Consider the following 10,669-nt stretch of genomic DNA (forward strand, 5'->3'; position numbering starts at 1 on the left):
CAGTGGGATTAGTTTGGGGATTGATACAGGGCTATGGGGAGACAGTGGGACAGTGGGATTAGTTTGGGATTGATGCAGGGCTATGGCCTGAGAGTACGACAGTGGGATTAGTTTGGGGATTGATAAAGGGTTATGTGAGATTGGGGCAGTGGGATTAGTTTGGGGAATGATACAGGGCTATGGGGAGAGAGTGGGGCAGTGGGATTAGTTTGGGATTGAAACAGGGCTATGGGGAGAGAGTGGGGCAGTGGGATTAGTTAGGGGATTGATACAGGGCTATGGGGAGAGATTGGGGCAGTGGGATTAGTTTGGGATTGATACAGGGCTATGGGGAGAGAGTGGGAGAGTGGGATTAGTTTGGGATTCATACTGGAATTAGGGGTGAGAGTGGGAGAGTGGGATTATTTTGGGGATTGTTACTGGGATATGGGGAGAGAATGGGACTGTGGGATTAGTTTGGGGACTGATATAGGGTTATGGTGGGAGAGTGGGGCAGTGGGATTAGTTTGGGATTGATACAGGGCTATGGGGAGAGAGTGGGACAGTGGGATTAGATTGGGGATTGATACAGGGCTATGGGGAGAGAGTGGGACAGTGGGATTACTTTGGGGATTGATACAGGGCCATGGGGCAGATTAGGACAGTGGGATTAGTATGGGATGAGATACAGGGATATGGGGAGCGAGTGGGACAGTGGGATTAGTTTGGGGATTGATACAGGGCTGTGGGGAGATGGTGGGACAGTGGGATTAGTTTGGTATTGATACAGGCTATGGGGAGAGAGTGGGACAGTGGGATTAGTTTCGTATTGATACAGGGCTATGGGGAGAGAGTGGGGCAGTGGGATTAGTTTGGGGGTTGATACAGGGCTATGGGGAGAGAGTGGGACAGTGGGATCAGTTTGGGATTGATATAGGGCTATGGGGAGAGAAAGTGGCAGTGGGATCAGTTTGGGATTGATACAGGGCTATGGGGAAAGAGTGGGGCAGTGGGATTAGTTTGGGATTGATACAGGGTTAAGGGGGTCGAGAGCGGGACAGTGGGATTAGTTTGGGATTGATACAGGGCTATGGGAGATAGTGGAGAAGTGAGATTAGTTTGGGATTGATGCAAGTCTATGGGAGAGAGTGGGCAGTGGTATCAGGTTGGGATTGATACAGGCCTATGAGGTTAGAGTGGGACAGCGGGATTAGTTTGCGATTGATACAGGGCTATGGGGAGAGAGTGGGACAGTGGGATTAGTTTGGGATTGATACAGGGATATGGGAGAGTGGGGCAGTGGGATTAGTTTGGGATTGATACAGGGATATGGGAGTGTGGGGCAGTGGGATTAGTTTGGGATTGATACAGGGATATGGGAGAGTGGGGCAGTGGGATTAGTTTGGGATTGATACAGGGCTATGGGGAGAGAGCGGGTCAGTGGGATTAGTTTGGGGATTGATACAGGGCTATGGGGAGAGATTGGGGCAGTGGGATTAGTTTGGGATTGATACAGGGCTTTGGGGAGAGAGTGGGAGAGTGGGATTAGTTTGGGATTCATACTGGGTTTAGGGGAGAGAGTGGGACAGTGGGATTAGTGTGGGGAATGATACAGGGCTATGGGGAGAGAGTGGGGCAGTCGGATTAGTTTGGGATTTGATACAGGGTTATGGGGAGAGAGGAGGACAGTGCGATTAAATTGTGGATTGAAAAAGAGCTATGGGGAGAGATTGGGACAGTGGGATTAGTTCGGTATTGATACAGGGCTATGGGGAGAGAGTGGGACAATGGGATTAAATTGTGCATTGAAACAGGGATATGGGAGAGTGGGGCAGTGGGATTAGTTTGGGATTGAAACAGGGCTATGGGGAGAGAATGGGGCAGTGGGATTAGTTAGGGGATTGATACAGGGCTGTGGGGAGAGATTGGGGCAGTGGGATTAGTTTGGGATTGATACAGGGCTATGGGGAGAGAGTGGGAGAGTGGGATTAGTTTGGGATTCATACTGGAATTAGGGGAGAGAGTGGGACAGTGGGTTTATTTTGGGGATTGTTACAGGGCTATGGGGAGAGAATGGGACTGTGGGATTAGTTTGGGGATTGATATAGGGTTATGGTGGGAGAGTAGGATAGTGGGATTAGTTTGGGGATTGTTACAGGGCTATGGGGATAGAGTGGGACAGTGGGATTAGATTCGGGATTGATACAGGTCTATGGGGAGAGAGTGGGACAGTGGGATTAGTTTGGGATTGATACAGAGCTATGGGGAGAGAGTGGGACAGTGGGATTATATTCGGGATTGATACAGGTCTATGGTGAGAGAGTGGGACAGTGGGATTAGTTTGGGGATTGATACAGGGCTGTGGGGAGATGGTGGGACAGTGGGATTAGTTTGGTATTGATACAGGCTATGGGGAGAGAGTGGGACAGTGGGATTTGTTTCGTATTGATACAGATCTATGGGGAGAGAGCGGGGCAGTGGGATTAGTTTGGGGGTTGATACAGGGCTATGGGGAGAGAGTGGGACAGTGGGATCAGTTTGGGATTGATACAGGGCTATGGGGAGAGAAAGTGGCAGTGGGATCAGTTTGGGATTGATACAGGGCTATGGGGAGAGAGTGGGGCAGTGGGATTAGTTTGGGATTGATACAGGGTTAAGGGGGTCGAGAGCGGGACAGTGGGATTAGTTTGGGATTGATACAGGGCTATGGGAGATAGTGGAGAAGTGGGATTAGTTTGGGATTGATGCAGGTCTATGGGAGAGAGTAAAGCAGTGGGATTAGTTTGAGATGGATAAAGGGCTATGGGAGAGAGGGGGCAGTGGTATCAGGTTGGGATTGATACAGGCCTATGAGGTTAGAGTGGGACATTGGGATAAATTTGGGATTTATACAGGGTTATGGGAAGAGAACGGGGCAGTGGTATTAATTTGGGGATTGATACAGGGCTATGGGGAGAGAGTGGGACAGCGGGATTAGTTTGGGATTGATACAGGGCTATGGGGAGAGTGCGGGGTAGTGGGATTAGTTTGGGGATTGATACAGGGCTATGGGGAGAGAGCGGCGCAGTGGGATTAGTTTGGGGATTGATACAGGGCTATGGGGAGAGAGTGGGGCAGTGGGATTAGTTTGGGGATTGATACAGGGATATGGGAGAGTGGGGCAGTGGGATTAGTTTGGGATTGATACAGGGATATGGGAGAGTTGGGCAGCGGGATTAGTTTGGGATTGATACAGGGCTATGGGGAGAGAGTGGGGCAGTGGGATTAGTTTGGGATGATACAGGGTTATGGGGAGAGAGTGGGACAGTGGGATTAAATCGTGGATTAGTGCAGGGGTTTGGGGAGAGAGTGGGACAGTGGGATTAAATTGTGGATTGAAACAGGGATATGGGAGAGTGGGGCAGTGGGATTAGTTTGGGATTGGTACAGGGCTATGGGGAGAGAGTGGGACAGTGGGATTGAATTGTGGATGAAAAAGGGCTATGGGGAGAGAGCAGGGGAGTGGGATTAGTTTGGGATTGATACAGGGCTATGGGGAGAGTGTAGGACAGTGGGATTAGTTTGGGATTGATACAGGGCTATGGGGAGAGAGTGGGGCAGTGGGATTAGTTTGGGATTGATACAGGGCTATGGGGAGAGAGCGGGTCAGTGGGATTAGTTTGGGGATTGATACAGGGCTATGGGGAAAGAGTGGGGCAGTGGGATTAGTTTGGGGAATGATACAGGGCTATGGGGAGAGAGTGGGGCAGTCGGATTAGTTTGGGATTTGATACAGGGCTATGGGGAGAGAGGAGGACAGTGCGATTAAATTGTGGATTGAAAAAGAGCTATGGGGAGAGATTGGGACAGTGGGATTAGTTTGGTATTGATACAGGGCTATGGGGAGAGAGTGGGACAATGGGATTAAATTGTGCATTGAAACAGGGATATGGGAGAGTGGGGCAGTGGGATTAGTTTGGGATTGAAACAGGGCTATGGGGAGAGAGTGGGGCAGTGGGATTAGTTTGGGATTGATACAGGGATATGGGAGAGTTGGGCAGTGGGATTAGTTTGGGATTGATACAGGGTTATGGGGAGAGAGTGGGACAGTGGGATTAAATTGTGGATTAGTGCAGGGGTTTGGGGAGAGAGTGGGACAGTGGGATTAAATTGTGGATTGAAACAGGGATATGGGAGAGTGGGGCAGTGGGATTAGTTTGGGATTGGTACAGGGCTATGGGGAGAGAGTGGGACAGTGGGATTGAATTGTGGATGAAAAAGGGCTATGGGGAGAGAGCAGGGGAGTGGGATTAGTTTGGGATTGATACAGGGCTATGGGGAGAGTGTAGGACAGTGGGATTAGTTTGGGATTGATACAGGGCTATGGGGAGAGAGTGGGGCAGTGGGATTAGTTTGGGATGATACAGGGTTATGGGGAGAGAGTGGGACAGTGGGATTAAATTGTGGATTAATGCAGGGGTTTGGGGAGAGAGTGGGACAGTGGGATTAAATTGTGGATTGAAACAGGGATATGGGAGAGTGGGGCAGTGGGATTAGTTTGGGATTGGTACAGGGCTATGGGGAGAGAGTGGGACAGTGGGATTGAATTGTGGATGAAAAAGGGATATGGGGAGAGAGCAGGGGAGTGGGATTAGTTTGGGATTGATACAGGGCTATGGGGAGAGTGTAGGACAGTGGGATTAGTTTGGGATTGATACAGGGCTATGGGAGAGAGTGGGGAAGTGAAATTAGTTTGGGGATTGATACAGGGCTATGGTGAGAGAGTGCGACAGTGGGATTATTTTTTGGATTGATACAGGGTTATGGGGAGAGAGTGGGACATCGGGATTATTTTTTGTATTGATACAGGGCTATGGGGAGAGAGTGGGACAGTGGGATTATTTTTTGGATTGACACAGGGCTATGGGGAGAGAGTGGGACAGTGGGATTATTTTTTGGATTGATAAAGGGTTATGGGGAGAGAGTGGGACAGTGGGATTATTTTTTGGATTGATACAGGGCTATGGGAGAGAGTGGGGCAGTGGGATTAGTTTGGGATTGATGCAGAGCTTTTGGGGGAGAATGGGGTAGTGGGATTAGTTTGGGGATTGATACAGGGCTAAGGGGAGAGAGTGGGACAGTGGGATTAGTATGATATTGATACAGTGCTATGGGGAGAGAGTGAGACAGTGGGATTAGTATGAGATTGATACAGGGCTATGGGAAGGCATTGGTATTCTGGGAGTCGTTTGGGGATTGATACAGGGTTCTTCGGAGAGAGCGGATCAGTGGGAATAATTGCTGATAGATAAAGGGCTATAGCTAGAGAGTGGGATAGAGGGATTAGTTAGGGGATAGATACAGGGCTATGGTAATATATTGGTATTCTGGGATTAGTTTGGGATTGATACAGGTCAATAGGGAGAGAGTGGAAAAGTGGGACAAGTAAGGGATTGGTACAGGGCTATGGGGAGAGAGTGGGGCAGCGGGAGTAGCTTGGGATTGATACAGGGCAATGGGGAGAGAGCGGGACAGTGGGATTAGTTTGGGATTGATACAGGGCGATGGGGAGAGAGTGGGACAGTGGGATTAGTTTGGGATTGACACTGGGCTATGGGGAGAGAGCGGGGCAGTGGGATTAGTTTGGGGATTGATACTGGTCCATGGGGAGAGAGTGGGGCTGTGGGATTAGTTTGGGATGGATACAGGGCTTTGGTAGAGAGTGGGACTGTGGGCTTAGTTTGGGATTGATACAGATCTATGGGATAGAGTGGGGCAGTGGGATTCGTTTGGGATTGATACAGGTCTATGGTAGAGAGTGGGAGAGTGGCCTTATTTTGGGATTGATACAGGGCTATGGGGAGAGAGTGGGACAGTGGGATTAGTTTGGGATTGATACAGGGCTATGGGGAGAGAGCGGGGCAGTGGGATTAGTTTAGGATTGATACAGGACTATGGGGAGAGAGCGGGGCAGTTGGATTAGTTTGGGGATAGATACAGGGCTATGGGGAGAGAGCGGGTCAGTGGGATTAGTTTGGGATTGATACAGGGCTCTGGGGAGAGAGTGGGGCAGTGGGATTAGTTAAGGATTGATATAGGGTTATAGGGGGAGAGTGGGACAATGGGATTAGTTTGGGATTGATACAGGGCTATGGGGAGAGATTGGGGCAGCGGGAGTAGTTTGGGATTGATACAGGACTATGGGAGGGAGTGGGACAGTGGGATTAGTTTGGGATTGATACAGGGATTTTGGGGGAGAACGGGGTAGTGGGATTAGTATGAGATTGATACAGGGCTATGGGAAGACATTGGTATTCTGGGATTAGTTTGGGGATTTATACAGGGCTCTACGGAGAGAGCGGATCAGTGGGAATAATTGCTGATAGATAAAGGGCTATGGGTAGAGAGTGGGAGAGAGGGATTATTTAAGGGATAGATACAGGGCTATGGGAATAGATTGGTATTCTGGGATTAGTTTGGGATTGATACAGGACTATGGGGAGAGAGTAGGACAGTGGGATTAGTTTGGGATTGATACAGGTCTATGGAGAGAGAGTGGGAGAGTGGGACAAGTTTGGGATTGATACAGGGCTATGGGGACAGGGTGGGGTAGTGGGATTAGTTTGGGGATGGAAACAGGGCATTGGGGAGAGAGTAGGACACTGGGATTAGTTTGGGATTGCTACAGGGCTTTTGGGGGAGAATGGGGTAGTGGGATTAGTTTGGGGATTGATACAGGGCTATTGGGAGAGAGTAGGACAGTGGGATTAGTTTGGGATTGATACAGGGCTATGGGGAGAGAGCGGGGCAGTGGGATTAGTTTGAGATTGATACAGGGCTTTGGGGAGAGAGTGGGACAGTGGGATTAGTTTGAGATTGATACAGGGCTATGGGAAGACATTGGTTTTCTGGGATTCCTTGGGGATTGATACAGGGCTCTTCGGAGAGAGCGGATCAGTGGGAATAAGTGCTGATAGATAAAGGGCTATGGGGAGAGAGTGGGAGAGAGGGATTAGATAGGGGGAAGATGCAGGGCTACTGGAATAGATTGGTATTCTGGGGTTAGTTTGTGATTGATACAGGTCCATGGGGAGAGAGTGGAACAGTGGGATAAGTTTGGGATTGATACAGGGCTATGGGGAGAGATCGGTGCAGTGGGATTAGTTTGGGATTGATACAGGGCTATGGGGAGAGAGCGGGACAGTGGGATTAGTTTGGGATTGATACAGGGCTATGGGGAGAGAGTCGGGCAGTGGGATTAGTTTGGGATTGATACAGGGCTATGGGGAGAGAGCGGGACAGTGGGATTAGTTTGGGATTGATACAGGGCTATAGGGAGAGAGTGGGGCAGTGGGATTAGTTTGGGATTGATACAGGGCTATGGGGAGAGAGTGGGGCAGTGGGATTTGTTTGGGATTGATACAGGGTTCTGGGGAGAGAGTGGGAGAGTGGGATTAGTTTGGGATTAATACAGGGCTATGGGGAGAGAGTGGGTCAGTGGGAATAGTTTTGGATGGATACAGGGCTATGGGGAGAGAGCGGGGCAGTGGGATTAGTTTGGGATTCATACAGGGCTAAGGGGAGAGAGCGGGGCAGTGGTATTATTTTGCGGATTGATACAGGGCTATGGGGAGAGAGCGGAGCAGTGGGATTAGTTTGGGGATTGATAAAGGGATATGGGGACAGTGTGGGTTATTGGGATTATTTCTGGGATTGAATCAGGGCTATGGGGAGAGAGTGGGGCAGTGGGATTAGTTTGGGGATTGATACAGGGCTATGGGGAGAGAGTGGTGCAGTGGGATTATTTTGGATTGATTCAGGGCTATGGGGAGAGAGTTTGATAATGGGATTAGTTTGGGATTGATACAGGGTTATGGGGAGAGAGTGGGACAGTGGGATTAGTTCGGGATTGATACAGGGTTATGGGGGGAGAGTGGGACAGTGGGATTAGTTTGGGATTGATACAGGTTTATGGGGGAGAGTGGGACAGTGGGATTAGTTCGGGATTGATACAGGGTTATGGGCGGAGAGTGGGACAGTGGGATTAGTTCGGGATTGATACAGGGTTATGGGGGGAGAGTGGGACAGAGGGATTAGGTCGGGATTGTTACAGGGCTGCGTGGAGAGAGCGGGGCAGTGGGATTAGTTTGGTGATTGATACAGGGCTATGGGGAGAGACTGGGACATTGGGATTAGTTTGGCATTGATACAGGGCTCTTCGGAGAGAGCGGATCAGTGGGAATAAGTGCTGATAGATAAAGGGCTATGGGGAGAGAGTGGGACAGAGGGATTAGATAGGGGGAAGATGCAGGGCTACTGGAATAGATTGGTATTCTGGGGTTAGTTTGTGATTGATACAGGTCCATGGGGAGAGAGTGGAACAGTGGGATAAGTTTGGGATTGATACAGGGCTATGGGGAGAGATCGGTGCAGTGGGATGAGTTTGGGATTGATACAGGGCTATGGGGAGAGAGCGGGACAGTGGGATTAGTTTGGGATTGATACAGGGCTATGGGGAGAGAGTCGGGCAGTGGGATTAGTTTGGGATTGATACAGGGCTATGGGGAGAGAGTGGGGCAGTGGGATTAGTTTGGGATTGATACAGGGCTATGGGGAGAGAGCGGGGCAGTGAGATTAGTTTGGGATTGATACAGGGCTATGGGGAGAGAGCGGGGCAGTCAGATTAGTTTGGGATTGATACAGGGCAATGGGGAGAGATCGGGATACTGGGATTAGTTCTGGGATTGATACAGCGCTATGGGGAGAGAGTGGGACAGTGGGATTAGTTTGGGATTGATACAGGGTTCTGGGGAGAGAGTGGGAGAGTGGGATTAGTTTGGGATTAATACAGGGCTATGGGGAGAGAGTGGGTCAGTGGGAATAGTTTTGGATGGATACAGGGCTATGAGGGGAGAGTGTGGCAGTGGGATTAGTTTGGGATTGATACAGGGCTATGGGGAGAGAGTGGGGCAGTGGGATTAGTTTGGGGATTGATACAGGGCTATGGGGAGAGAGTGGGACAGTGGGATTAGTTTGGGGATTGATAAAGGGATATGGGGACAGTGTGGGTTATTGGGATTATTTCTGGGATTGAATCAGGGCTATGGGAAGAGATGGGGCAGTGGGATTAGTTTGGGATTGATACAGGGTTTAAGGAGATAGTGGGACAGTGGGATTAGTTTGGGATTGATACAGGGTTATGGGGAGAAAGTGGGACTGTGGGATTGTTTTGGGATTGATACAGGGTTTAAGGAGATAGTGGGACAGTGGGATTAGTTTAGGGATTGATCCAGGGCTATGGGGAGAGAGTGGGGCAGTGGGATTAGGTTGGGATTGATACAGGGCTATGGGGAGAGAGTGGGGCAGTGGGATTAGTTTGGGATTGATACAGGGCTATGGGGAGAGAGTGGTGCAGTGGGATTATTTTGGATTGATTCAGGGCTATGGGGAGAGAGTGGGGCAGTGGGATTATTTTGGATTGATTCAGGGCTATGGGGAGAGAGTGTGATAATGGGATTAGTTTGGGATTGATAAAGGGTTATGGGGAGAGAGTGGGACAGTGGGATTAGTTCGGGATTGATACAGGGTTATGCGGGGAGAGTGGGACAGTGGGATTAGTTTGGGATTGATACAGGGTTATGGGGGGAGAGTGGGACAGTGGGATTAGTTCGGGATTGATACAGGGTTATGGGGGGAGAGTGGGACAGTGGGATTAGTTCGGGATTGATACAGGGTTATGGGGGGAGAGTGGGACAGTGGGATTAGGTCGGGATTGTTACAGGGCTGTGTGGAGAGAGCGGGGCAGTGGGATTAGTTTGGTGATTGATACAGGGCTATGGGGAGAGACTGGGACAGTGGGATTAGGTCGGGATTGATACAGGGCTGTGGGGAGAGAGCGGGTCAGTGGGTTTAGTTTGGCATTGATACAGGGCTGTGGGGAGAGGGTTGGAAAGTGGGATTAGTTTGGCTATTGATACCGGGCTATGGGGAGAGAGTGGGGCAGTGGGATTTGTTTTTGGATTGATACAGGGCTATGGGGAGAGAGTGGGGCAGTGGGATTAGTTTTTGGATTGATACAGGGCTATGGGGAGAGAGCGCGATTTGGGATCAGTTTGGGATTGATACAAGGCTATGGGGAGAGAGTGGGGCAGTCAGATTAGTTTGGGAATTGACACAGGGCTATGGGGATAAAGTGGGACAGTGGGATTAGTTTGGGATTGATACAGGGCTATGGGGAGAGAGTGGGACAGTGGGATTAGATTGGGGATTGATAGAGGGCTATGGGGAGAGAGTAGGACAGTGGGATTAGTATTGGACTTGATACAGGGACATGGGGAGCGTGTGGGGCAGTGGGATTAGTTTGGGGATTGATACAGGGCTATGCGGGGAGAGCGGGGCAGTGGGATTAGTTTGGGTTGATACAGGGCTATGGGGAGAGAGCGCGATTTGGGATCAGTTTGGGATTGATACAAGGCTATGGGGAGAGAGTTGGGCATTGGGATTAGTTTGGGGATTGGTACAGGGAAATGGTGAGAGAGTGAGACAGTGGGATTAGTTTGGTGATTGATACAGGGCTATGGGGAGAGAGTGGGGCAGTGGGATTAGTTTGGTGATTGATACAGGGCTATGGGGAGAGAGTGGGGCAGTGGGATTAGTTTGGTGATTGATACAGGGCTATGGGGAGAGAGTGGGACAGTGGGATTAGTTTGGG

This window comes from Cetorhinus maximus, unplaced genomic scaffold (genome assembly GCF_964194155.1).
Source record: "Cetorhinus maximus unplaced genomic scaffold, sCetMax3.hap1.1 HAP1_SCAFFOLD_1402, whole genome shotgun sequence".
NCBI lineage: Eukaryota > Metazoa > Chordata > Chondrichthyes > Lamniformes > Cetorhinidae > Cetorhinus > Cetorhinus maximus.